This window comes from Myodes glareolus, chromosome 21 (genome assembly GCF_982192425.1).
Source record: "Myodes glareolus chromosome 21, mMyoGla1.1, whole genome shotgun sequence".
In the NCBI taxonomy this organism is placed as follows: domain Eukaryota; kingdom Metazoa; phylum Chordata; class Mammalia; order Rodentia; family Cricetidae; genus Myodes; species Myodes glareolus.
Window position 1 is genome coordinate 7,209,221 of NC_142046.1, and position 13,615 is coordinate 7,222,835.

General features: G+C 45.3%; 1 long non-coding RNA gene across 1 annotated transcript; it reads left to right on the forward strand.

Annotated features, from left to right (window-relative positions):
• Positions 1–1,406: 1,406 nt before the first annotated feature.
• On the forward strand, positions 1,407–12,853 carry LOC125397045 (uncharacterized). The gene is made up of 3 exons (XR_007230973.3): positions 1,407–1,671; positions 8,193–8,275; positions 11,594–12,853. It is a non-coding gene; the product is annotated as an uncharacterized LOC125397045 (long non-coding RNA).
• The last annotated feature ends 762 nt before the right edge of the window (positions 12,854–13,615 follow it).

A 13,615-nucleotide genomic window follows, 5' to 3' on the forward strand; every position in this document is an offset into this window, starting at 1 on the left:
TCTAGGAAGACTTTCCTGGCCATTTGTTACACACACACACACACACACACACACAGAGAGAGAGAGAGAGAGAGAGGGAGAGAAAGGAGAGAGAGAGAGGAGAGAGAGAGAGAGAGGATTAGGCAAGGACAGACCCTCATCATAGCTGGTAGTGCTCACTGTAACAGTTGGTGAATCTTGGCTGCCTCATGTTTATAGGGAGCCAGAGATGCTCTATGTGAATGATGTCATCAAATTTTTACAGAAGCACAATACTGGGATTCAATCCATTGATTTATTTTACAGGTGAGCAAAGTCAAGGCACAGAAATAATAACTAACTTCTCCTTGCGGTTCCGCAGTCAGTAAGTAGGAGACCAAAGAGAGTGTAGCCCACATCAAGCTGCACAGCTGGGTTATCCAGCCAGGCTTGGTTCTCTTCAACTAGAGCTGGGCCACATACCTGTAGCAAGATGGCTATGCTGCTGTTATTCACGAGGCACCCCTGGGGAAACCGGGAGCTACCAAATGTCCTAAAGAAGAGGAGAAGCCCAGTTGAAATGAGGAAGCATCTCTTTGTAAATATTTCTGATAAATGTGTGAAGATATCACCAAAGTTGTTCTAGGCTTCTGTACTGTTTGGGGGTTTTCTATTCTTCCTCTAAACATTTTTTTTGCAATATTGTGAGCTGAACTAGGGCCTCATTATGCTAAGCTCTACCACTGACTCCCCCCAGCCTCAATGCTCACTCCTTTTTTAAGATTCAATTTTATTTTTGAAGATGTATATGTGGACGTGTCTGTTCAGGGGTGTGTCCATGTGAGTGGAGCTGCCATGGTGGCCAGAAGAGAGCATCATTTCCCTGGAGTTTGAGTTACAGGAGATTGTAGCCTGAACTCAGGTCCTCTGCAAGAGCAGTAAATCTTCTTAACTGCTGAGCCATTTTGCCAGTGCTCACACTTGAATATAGCTTTATATTCTATTTCAGAAAGAGAACTCCTTTTTAGCCAGTTATGTTTGAATTCTTATAATCCCAGTACTCTGAAGGCTGAGAGGCTGAGGAAGAGTTTGAAGTCAGCCTGGACAATGAAAGAAGATCCCAGGGTGTGTGTTAGGAGAGCCTTTCAAAATTAAAGCGTTCCAAGCTTCCAAGCTTGATGTCTGGCCTGGAGATGCACCATGACAACCCACCACACTGCCTGCCCCTGCCCCGCTCTTTCCAAGGCCCTTTCCCTTTCTCTTGCTCTCATATTGTTGGGGTTTCCTGCTGATGGATTTGTTCCCTAGCCCCACTTCCACCACGTGGACTATGAGCTCTTTGTAAACATAAGAACCAGAAGAGATTTGTTAGTGAGGAAATGAATCAATGCAGGTGGCTCTCTTTAACGACCATCAGGGAGTATAAAAGATCCCATTTCAGCTTCACACTCCAGCTTCCTGTGTGCCAAGGTTGCCAAGCTGCTGAGAACCACCAACCACATGGGCAGGGCTTGGCATGGGTCAGTGTCCCCTAGCAGCCCCAGAGCCCGCTCTGCCATGCCTTACAATAGACGAGAGTCTCTGGACCCTTAGGTCCAGGCTTCTGGCCCTCAGAAGGGCCTGGGCTGCTCCTTGGGGCCTAGGGAGTTGCTGCGAACGGCAATGATAGCAGGTCAAAGGCCTTCTCCAGAGAGGAAGTGAAAGTCCTGCCGGGTGAGTCATGAGGCCTGGAGGGTTTGGTGCCAGGAGTGGCTTGGTTGAAAGAAGCACCCGAGGGACAGGGAATACCTGAAGTCACCTCCCAGGCCTCCCCAGGCGCTGGGGTCTTCAGCTAGAAGCTTCTCTGTTCCGGGTATCTGAAGTGATGCGGGGAGGACAGAGCTAGACACGGTCTGCAGAAGGGCAATTGGAGCCAAGCGGCAGGTCTCAGAGGGTGCGGGATCTGATGCGTGGTGGCCACTTGGTAATAGTGACAGCCAATGCAGGCGAGCCGTCCCAGGTGTGGTCAGGGTGTGTGCTGCAGAGAACTTCCCGACTTAGAAGAGGAGTTCTGCCTCTCAAAGCTGCTGTATGGCAGGACCCACACTCTACTTCCTGTCCCATGCCCTCTACTTCCTCTTCTGAGATCTGGAAGCCCATGACTTAAGGTCGAGCATCTGTGGCTTCAGTGTGGCTTGTATTTGAGCTTCATCCTCAGTATTAAGGCCGTGGGGCCTTGAGACATTGGGAGTCATAAGAGACTAATGTTTTCCTCTTGAGACTGGCATTACATCACAAATTTAGCTTTTTCTGCTTCAGTTTTGGCTTCCTCTTTACACATTCTCCAACCACATGATGTCATTCACTTCGCTGTGACACCTTCCGCACCCTCTTCTCAGAATTTTATCTAACCATCAGCTCCCTCCCACACTGCCCCCCACACCACCTGACCACATGCTTGGGGCTTAGAGTTCCGCCTACCTGCCTGTGCCTTCCCCTGCTGTCTTCTAGCTGTGTGCCTTGGAGACTTCATTTGACTTTCCATTGCCCAGAGCCTGGACTGAGTTTGTCGAACTCTGGCGGCAATGCCGTGAAGCCGTGTAACACTAAGAGGGGAATATTCTGCCCACTGAACTCTTACCGGAAGTCAAGCATATTCAGAGTCCTGGGGTACTGACAAGCAGCTTTTTGGTTTTCCAGAAAGTTCTATGGCTCTGTGAAGCACGTTATGGGCAAGTGAGCAAGGTGCTGCCTGCTTGCTGACCTGCAGTTCTGCTCATTTCCTGCAAACTGATTTTCCCAGGCTCCTTCAGCAGCTGGTGCCTTGCTGTGTTGGGATAGGCATAGGCAAGAGGAAGGCAGAAGCTGGGATATCTCTGTCTACTGCCCACCCTCTTTACTGAAGGGACAGGTGTGTTGAAGGCATTTTCCCAGCAGGGGCTGCTCCCTCCTGTGGCTTCAGCCCCTACAGAACTGCCCAACCATCTGCGGTTCCAGTTCCACTCCGGCCCCTGCGCCTAAGCAGCCCCCATCTCCGTTTGCAGCTGGTGTGGAAGCAGTTCCTTCAACTGCTGGACACCAAACTGCCCCACTGTTGGCTGCTGGCTTCCCAGCCTTCTCCTTCTCCATGGAACCAGTTCCCTGAACTCAATCCCACTTTTTGAAATACTTAGGAGTGGCTTCGATTTTTCTTCCTGACCCTGATTTTTGCAGCTTGTGTCAAGTGTTTTTCTTCTTCCTCAAAATGTGCTCCCCCTTCTCCATCCCACAGTCCTGGAGGGTCGGGGCAAGACTCTGAGGGCTGTCATTTTTGGAGTGGAGGAGGCTCTAACTCTCGAAGCTATTTTTTTTTAAAGCTTCCAGGCAGTCCTGCCATACCTGCTCATCCTGGGACAGGGAGGGAGAGGCCCACACACCTCACTTCTTCAAGGCTGAAAGCCTGTGCTGAGCGAGGCTGGTGGAAGGGAGCGGAGCAGCATCCAGCCAGTCCTCTCCTTCTCTTTCCACATCTTCCTAGGAGTCAGACAAAGGTTTAAGAAACCCTGGAAGGAATGCAGGTGGATTCTGTGCTCAACAGTGGCCCCAGAGCTCTGCTCCCAAAGGAGCAGCTGCCGGGACAGCTCCGTCCACAGCAGAGGGGCTGTCCTGCCTTGCAGCGGTGTCTCCAGGGGCTGTGTTTACAGACATCCTGGTCTAGTCTCCATTTCTCTCTGTCTGTCCAAAGCCCAGATAGAAGTCATTTCAGTCATGCAGTCAGGAGAAGCCTGGAAACACTTCCGGGCCAACCTTGTCCTCCGTGTAACATGGCAACAAAGTGTGCTCCTGGGTTGTGGGGATTGAGGAAGGTAGCACCGGATGAACTGAGACATTCTAAGAACATGTGACCTACATAGGCAGCTGTGGAGAAATGTATGTGTTGTATGTGCTCACATATATCAGAGAGGCCATGTGTATTTTACAGCCATCACAGAGACTACAGGCTTAGCACTGTATGTAAACACATGTAAACATACTCATATATATGTGTCCCGGTGGTCCACATGCTCACATGGATCACATTCCTCTGCACTCTGATCAGTACTCAAGCGTATAGTGACATACTTACATTTCACAGAATCACAGTTCTATCCACAATCTCACACGCACTCACTCTACTGGGTCTCCTAGAGGATTTTCCAAATCCTTTGAGTCCTAGCTAGACTCACAATCAAATTCACAATCCTCCTGCCTCAGCTTCCTGAGTGCAGGATCCTTCATAGTACCCCACAGTTATGTGCTTTGACCCCTTCTTAGTGGCCCCTTGGAGCCATCTGACTGCCCTTGGGACTGAGAGAGCACCCTGGTCCACCCACCCAATCTCTATGGCCACCCCAGAAACTTGGTGGCTGAGGTCCTGGGGGAAGGGGAAAGGCTACCAAGACCTCAGGGTTCTAGGTCTAAAGTCCTGTTTGCAGGCCCTATAGGAAATTGTGCAACCTATCCAGCCAGCCAGTGACTCTTTCATTGTCTCTGGTTTTTCCTTAGGCTGCAGACCCAGGTCCTAGCAGCCCAGCAACCTGTTTCTCTGGAAGAAAGTCATGTGTTCCTCCTTTCCCTGCCATGTGGTGGCCAGGGTGTTTAACTGAGACTCAGGGCCATAGAGGCTAGCTTCCTTTTCTCAGTCAAGACTAAAGCCCAGGCTAGGCAAGTTCTGGCCCACACCATCCCGTCAGTCCTGCAGGAACTGACCTACTGAAACTCTTCACCAAAACATCTCGCAGAAGCCCAATAGTTGGCATGTTGCTGAGCAGAGCACTCTCGAGTGTGGAAGGAGGTGTGGAAGGACATTGAGTGTGAGTTGCCTTCCACACCTAGGGGCCACCTTGGCTGAGTGGATGCCAAGAGATCACATTGAAACGTCCCCAGCAGACCCCCAAATCAGTCCATCCACCCTGACTTCTAACAGTATTTTTCATTTTATAAACTCTGTGCCAAAATGCATGAGAAGAGCTGGCAAAGCATCTGGGGGATGCAGGGAGTCAGAACTGCAGGTCAGTTCTCCCTGGACCCTCAGCAGCAACAACAAAGGGGGTGGGAGTAGAGACAAACAGAACATTCCAGAAATTCCCAGAGATCTTCTAAAGCTATGAATAGCCATGCTATGCCTGCTGTCTTTCCCTCTCTTCCTTCCCTCCCTCCCTCCCTGAGATCATCTAGATGGGGTCATTAGACAATCTGAGGAAGGTAATGGTTGCTTCTGTGGAGTCAAGGTTAAAGCATCCTGGTAACAAGATGTCAAGGTCAGAGATGGGCCTCTGTAGGGTGTACCATAGAAAAAGGATATCATGGATAAAGGGCCTGGATGGTTCTTTGATGCCGAAGGTTCAGATGTGGAAAGGGGAAAACCAAGGCAGGACTCTTCCGGTGTTAGCTTGGGCTTGGAGCTATCAATGAGAACATTTGGTTGAGCGGATTTGTTCTTAAATGACAGTCCAACCTTTCAGAGGAGGAATTGGTCCTAGTGTCGAGTCCAAGATAGCATCAGGCCAAACCTGGAACATTTTATTGTGTCTAGAAGCAGGAGAATGCTCGACAATGATGGGGACATGTCTGAGTACACAGATGTCAGCTGGCAGGGACTGCTGACCAGGGTAGTGTAATTAGAACATGAAAATAACCTGGGCTGGAGAGATGACTCAGAGGTTAAAGCGCTGATTGCTCCTGCAGAGGACCTGGGTTCAGTTGCCAGCACTCACGCTACAGCTCACAAGGGTCTGTAACTCCAGTTTCAGGGGATTAGATAACTTCTTCTGGCTTCAGAATGCATGTGGTACACCCATGGACAAGCCGGCAAACACCCATAGACATAGAGTGAAAATAAAACATCTTTAAAATAATAGTGGCAGTAATAGTAGCAATGGATTATAATGCATTGAATGAAGTAAATCTACCAAATTTATAAATAAGCAAATGAATTTATGAACTGAAAAAAAAAAGATTTCCTTACTATAGATGCCATGCAATAAAAGAAGAAAAACATCATTTGGCAACGATTGTGGTAATTATTTAAAGTAAGAAACATCTACGGATGCTAGAACCAACAGTATCCACAGGACATTGCATGACACTGAAGTGTTTCCTCATATGTACTTACTGTTTAAAAACGTAACATGGTTTAGCAAGAGAGCAGCTCTGCCCAGGACTGCTGCCGAGCCCACGTCAGGCCAGGAAGATGGCGTAGGGAGTAAGAGCACCCGCTGTGCAAACAGGAGGTCCTAAGATCGGATCCCAGCACCCCCGTGACATCTGGGCACGCAGTGCGCATCCTGCGACCCTGAAGTTTTCAAGGTAAAGCAGTAGGATTACAGGGGCTTCTAGCTTGTCAGCCCAGCTTCAGGTTCAGTGGTGGACAGTGCCTCAAAGGAATAAGACAAAGAGGGACCTCCACACAGAGTATGGGTGTCTGCACACATGCGTGTGCAAGAAATCAATACCAGGTCCTCTTACTCACCACCAGAATGTAATGTGAAGAACACAGAATGACCTCAGGCATCATCCTCTCGGAACCTGAATCCAGACATAATTACATGAGAACATCCTCCCTTTAACTGCCCTGCTATCTTCCCAAACATCGGGGTATAGAAACCAAGGCAAATCTGGGAATTATCCTGGGCAGAAGATGATAGGAGAGACCTAGCAATCTGGTTTCTGAGAGACCTTGTGACATCTGGTTTCTGTCTCCAAGAGCCATCAGGGGGCTTCATGAGGGGTTCTCCAGGGAGAACAGGGCATTCGAACAGGGTATTATTTGTGTGGTGTTTGTGTGTCTTCTGCAACTGAAAATACTGGAAAATAAAATGAATTCTATGCCCCAGGTGGCAGATTTACAATGTTTAAGGGAACTTCTGGACAGACATTTAAAAAAATAAAGAGGCAAAGGGTTAGAGGACTATTTATTGGCCTGAATACCTAGAAATTAAGCAAGTGAGATGAGGGAAATTGTGTCTGAGGAAATCAGAAAGATGTCAAGAAGATACCATGCAACCTGAGTACTGTACATGCCTGAGTTGACAACAAAGTTCACATGGTCACAAAATGAATTCACATATTCCTGACAAGTCTGGACAATGTGGAAAACCCTGCCTCAAAATAAAAATAAAACAAAATTCTTCAATATTCATCAAACACAAAAATATGAAATGAACCTAAAAGGACATAGTTCTTAGGTGAGGCAGGGGTGGGGCTGGGAAGGAAGTATGGCTTCCAATGTCATATCGAAAGCTAAAATAGTTTTATACACGTTACTTGAGGCAGGAGGATTAAAAGTTTGAAGATGACCTGAGAACAGCAAGACTGTTTAGAAAAAACAAAAAACCAAATAGGGAGTCGAGAGTTCAAGAGTGGACTTAGGAGATGCTGTGGGAGGGGAAAATGGTTCTGGAAAAGTGGGGGGTGGCGGTGATGCAGTGAAGGTCAGGCACATGCAATGTGAAAAACAAGGCAAAATCAAGGAAGCTATGGAAAAGTTAAAGTCTGGAATGAGATTTAGTGAGGAGGCTGCACAGCACAGCGAAGACAAAGTCAGACGAGGGGTGGCTTGTGTTGGATGACCAGAGGGTCAACAGTAGGATTGTTTCAAGAATTGTCATTTCCCAGAGGGGGCTGGGAGGGCACAGCTGTTTGGAAAATAAATACGGGTGAATTTCAGGATGAGAATTCGAGATTTCTTAAAGGATCACTGAAACTCCCTCCCTCTCAGTATAGTCATGTGAGTTGTGTTTTCTTCCCACACCTCCACTCTGGTACAAGAAATGGTTTATGTCAGGGCCGGTCCCCGACACCTCACGAAACATTGTACCTACTGAACTATCTCCCTAGCCTGAGGAGTAACTTTTGCTAAGTCAACCTTTGAAGGTTTCACTGAACCTGGTTTGGAACCAGGCCTATCTCCCCTAGATCAAACCCATCCCACCCAAAGCCTCTTGGAAAAAGAGCCTTTATCTTCCTTCCCTATTCCTTCCAAAACTTCCTATTTGGTGGGTGAGTTTATAATCCATTTTACAGATAAAAGAATGAAGGTTTGGAGAAAAACATTGTAGGCAATACTTTGTATACTTACACATGCACAGAAACAGGGTTCTAGATTGTGTATCTGAAGTTTTGAGGAAGAATTTGTCTCCAGTTTCATCAATCCTTTACATTCTCACTTCTAGGCAGTATACAGACAAAGTATACTAAGTATACAAAGTATACTAACTAACTGGACTTGGCACCAGGTCTGTCCTTCCTTTGTTCCTAGGCTCTCCCACTCCTGGCGCCAGGCTAAATTACAGCCTGCTGGCCCTCAGCTGATTGACAGGTGAGTGTATCATCAGAGTTTGGGACTCTGGAAGTTCCTGCTGTGTATCATTAAACTGTAATTATGTGAATTTGGGTTTCTACATGGCCTGTGGAGTCAAAGCGTCTCCAGGTAGCCAATAGGTGGGTAAGAAGGATTGCGGTTACTTGGTATCTATATCTGGGGGAAAATGAGCTCCAGGCCCCTGGAAGAAGCTGTAGAGAGGCTACAGTAGAGTACTGTGTTGTCAAAGTTTCTCCAAGTTTTCTTCACTGGCTTCCTGCATGGGCAGGCAATGGAGTATGAAGAATGGGGTACTTGAGTACATTCTTGAGCCTCTTACCTGACAGTCTGTCTGATGTGGGAGGTGATATTTGCTGTGAATATGTTTTATTGCCATTGGCTAATAAAGAAGCTGCTCTGGGCCAAAGGCTTAACAGAGTAAAGCCAGGCTGAAAGAGATATATATAGAGAGAGTGGGTGGAGTCAAAGAGAAACCATGTAGCTGCCACCAGAGACAGATGCACTGGAACCTTGTTGGTAAGCCACAGCCATGTGGCCATACACAGATTAATAGAAATGGGTTAATTTAAGATAATAGAGCTAGCTAAAAATATGCTTAAGCTATTGACCAAACAATATTGCAAATAATATAGTTTCTGGGTGATGATTTCAAGTCAGGGTGGTTGGGAAATGAACTAGCAGCCTCCATCAACATCTGTCTGTCTCTGCCTCTGCCTCTCCACCTTTGTCTCTCTCTCACGCATATTTACGCATGCACAGAAACAGGGTTCTAGATTGAGTATCTGAAGTTTTGAGGAAGGAAGAATTCGCCTCCAGTTTCATCAGTTCCTTTACGTTCTCACTTCTAGGCAGTATACAGACAAAGTCTGTGGTCCTGTCCTCCTGGTACAAGTGGGTTATGGAAGGGCCTCTGCACATGTTCCCTTCATAAATGGATTACTCATAGCTCTAGGGTTAGAAACAAAGTCCCTAGCTGGGTGGTGGCAGCACACACCTTTACTCCCAGCACTTAGGAGGCAGAGACAGGTAGATTTCTGTGGGTTCTAGGGCAACCTGGTCTACAAAGTGAGTTTCAGGCCAGCCAAGGCTATTACATAGTGAAAACCTGTCTCAAAGGAAGGAAGGAGAGAAAGAGAGAGAGAGAAAGAGAGTCCCTTGCCTCAAGGGGTTGACTTTCCAATAGAGAGAGACCATGGCCACACAGTGAATGTGTCATGTGGTATCAAGTGACATGGAGAGCACTGAGCCACTCTCCCAAGGGCCCACGCTCCAGGGTGTAGGGGAAGGGTGATGGATGGCATGAGGAAGGGGAACCTACCACTTCCGATGCCTCCCCTCTTTCCTAACATTGCTTTTCTTTAAATTTAAATATTTAAAATATCAGGGCTGGAGAGATGACTCAGCAGTTTAGAACACTGACTGTTCTTCCAGAGGACCTGGGTTCAATTCCCAGCATCCATATGGCAACTCAGAGCTGTCTACAACTCTAGTTCCAGGGCATTCAACACTCTCACACAGATATTCATGCAAGCAAAACACTAATAAAATTTTTAAAAAGTTAAAACATCAAAGAAAGTATAGAAAGTTATACGATAAATGTTCATATATTTACCATACATGTTAACAAATTAATCTCTGGGAGTAGTGAAATGGCTTAGCAGGTAAAGGTAAGTCTAGAACACAGACAAAGAGGACATAGCTCTCAATTAATTATCCAGAGCTACCTTGATACTGAAGCATGATAAAGACATTATAAAGAAAAATTGTAGGCCTAGCCCAGGAGATGATGACACACTTCAGCACTCAGAAGGCAGAGGCAGGCAGATCTCTGAGTTCTAGGCCAGCCTGGTCTACAGAGCAAGTTCCAGGACAGCCAGGGCTACACAGAGAAACCCTTTTCTGAAAAAATAAAAATTGCAGGCCTATATTACTCAGGAACACAAATACAATAATATCGAACAAATATTAGCAAATCAACCTACCAACATAATAAAAGTAGAATAGATGGGACCAAATGGACAAAAGTTAGTCTCAGCATTCAAAATTCAGTGTAGGGGGCAAGTATGATGAAATTTTTAACCCCAGCAATCAGGAGGCAGAGGCAGACAGATCTCTGAAAGTTTGAGGCCTGGTCAATGTAGTGAGTTCCTAGCTAGCCATAGTCAAACATAAACACACACACACACACACACACACACACACACACACAGGCTCAAAGCTGAGGGCAGAGGATCAATGTATCTTACCATACAACAGTAAATAAGAGAGAACAAAAGTCAATTTAATAGACTCAGGAATAGCATTTGATAAAATTGGAAATCTATTATGATTAAAAAATAACAAAAAAATGACGAGGGAATGGAGAGAAGGTTCAGTACTTAAGAGCAATGGCTGCTCTTCCAGAGGACCCGGGTTCAGTTCCCAGTGAGCCACATGGTGGCTACCAGCCATTTGTAACTACACTTTTAGAGGATCCAAGGCCTTCTTCTGGCCTCCTCAGACATTAAGCATGCACATAAAGAAATCCCAATAAATCACTGAAAAGATAAAAAACAGATGAGTAAGTTTAGCAAGTCTGTAGGACCGATATGTAAAAAAAAATCAAAAACATTTATGTATAAAAGCAATACAAGTAGAAATAAAATTAAAAACCAATACCATTTATAACAGCATCAAAAACAAGGAAATTAACTAGCAAATCTGATGAAATAATATTTATGCACTGTGAATGGAAAGACATACCATGTTATGAGACCTCAGTGCTCAAACAAAACATCAGCAGTTCTGAAGAGTTGTCTCAATACAACCCTACTCAAAAACCTGGCAGGCCTTTCTTGGTAAATGTTGATTAATTCTCAGTTACATACAATGTAACTTTGCATGTACATTACATGCAAAGGATCTGGAAGAGGCAAAATAAAATGTTTGATACAGGCAAATTCAGAGTACTTATGCTAACATGTTCAAGACTCACCATGAGGCTACTGTGAACAAGGCAGTGTGACTGAGCGTGGCATCAGATTTTGATGTGGGATTCCCCTCTGTATGCTGTGAATATATTTTATTACCATTGGTTAATAAAGAAGCTATTTCAGCCTATGGCAGGGCAAAATAAAGCCATCAGGAAATCTGAACAGAGATATGTAGAAAGAAGGACACTAGAACCATAGTAGTAGGCCACAGACTCATAGTGATACACAGATTAATAGAAATGGGTTAATTTAAGATGTAAGAGCTAGCTAGGAATGTGACTAAGCTATTGATCAACAGTGTTGTAATTAATATAGTTTCTGTGTGATTATTCGGGTCTCACAGCCAGGAACAAAGCAGCACTCACCACTTATTACAAAGTAAAGCAGATGGAGACCATTACAGAAAGCCAACAGCTGGTGGAAATGCGGAGAACAACTTGCCATGAAGAGCCTCGCTCCAACTGATATAAGCACAAGATAACACCTACACCTAAGACTCAGAACAGAGCCAGAGGACCAGGACACCCGGTAAGAGACAGAAGATGAGAACCTGTGGATTCCTTCCAGGCTAATGTGGCTTGATGAAACAAGACATCCCAAAAGATCTCCATGAACCCTCAAAATACTTTTCCCAACTAACAGCAGGAAGCAGTTTAGAGAAAACTACACCCAAATTCCCAAAATGATTGTTTATAAATGTTAATTTTCATTTGAAAAGGGTTGATTATAAATGATTAATAAAAATAAGGGGAATATGATATAGAAATGAATACTTTTCATTGGTATGGATCTTGGTCAATTGATACAAATTTAAGGTCAATTTTGCTATACTGTATATGTGTTTCTGCTCTTGTTTAAAGTATTGTGTTTGTGAAGCTCATTTAAAAATATAATGTATAAGAAACACAGATTGATAGTCATCTGTAATAATCAAACCTTCAATTACATTAGGTTTTCTAGATATATAAAGATATATTTCAGTTAGATAATTTCCAAACCTTTCAAAGGTCTACAGAATATGGCATTTAAAATGTTTTGTTACTTAGGACTTTTCATGGCAATGAGACACATCTGCTCCTGGCAGCACCATTCTACTTCAAGAGGATGCTGGGCATCAAAGAAACTCCTTCTAAAAGTTAACTGAAGACAGAGCATAGGCTCAAATAGAAAGTTCTAGAAAATACTATAGGAAAATGTCTTTGTGTCCTTGATAGAGCTTCCTCAGACAGGATGCAAGTGGCATAAGTCACAAAGACAACAGTTGTCTCAGTTGTTGGGCAGTTGCCTAACGTGGTGGTTTGAATGAGAATGTCCCCCAGAGACTCGCATATCTGAGGGCTTAGTCCCTAGGGAATGGCACTATTTGAAAAGATTAGGAGGTGTGACCTTGTTGGAAGGAGTGTGTCACTGGCTGTGAGCTTTGAGGTTTCAAAAGCTGATGTCAAGCCCAGAGTCTGTCTCTCTCTGCCTGGGGATCAGGATGTAGTTCTCAATACTGCTCCAGGGCCTGCCTGCATGCTGGCATGCTCCCCACCATGATGAAAACAGACTAAACTTCTGACACTGTAAGCAGCCCCCAATTAAATGTTTTCTTTTGTAAGAACTGCTTTGGTCATGGTGTCTATTCACAGCAATCGCACAGTGACTAAAACACCTGTGTGCAAGAAGCTGTGGTGTGTGTGTGTGTGTGTGTGTGTGAGAGAGAGAGAGAGAGAGAGAGAGAGAGAGATGAGACAAAGACACCTGTGTGCAGGAAGCTGTGTATGTGTGTGTGTGTGGGGGGTGATGAGACAAAGACACTTGTGGGCAGGAAGCCCCTGTATTCAGGAAGCTGTGTGTGTGTGTGTGTGTGTGTGTGTGTGTGTGTTGTGAGAGATGAGATGAAGACACATGTGGACAAGAAAGTGTGTGTGTGTGTGTGTTTGTGTCTGTATGTGTGTGTATGTTGCTAAGACACCTATGTGCAGGAAGCCCCACATATGGCTAAGACACTTAGTGGGCATGAAGCCCTGTGTTTGATCCTCAGTGTTGTACAAATGTGGTAGGACACTTATGTGATCCCAGCACAGGGAGTAGAGACAGCAGGTTCAGAAGTTCAAGGTCATCCTTGGCTACACAGTGACCAGCCTGAAATATTTTAGACCCTGTGGAAAGCAAAGACAAAGTTTATAATTTGAGCTTTATGAGTTTTATTCATTTATTTGATTTGTTTGGTTTCTTGAGATTGGGTTTCTCTGTAAAAATAAATAAATAAATAAAAAGCCCTAGCTGTCCTGGAACTCACTCTGTAAACCAGGCTGGCCTCCAACTCATAGAGAGCCTCCTGTCTCTACCTCTCGAGTGCTGGGATTAAAGGCCTGTACCA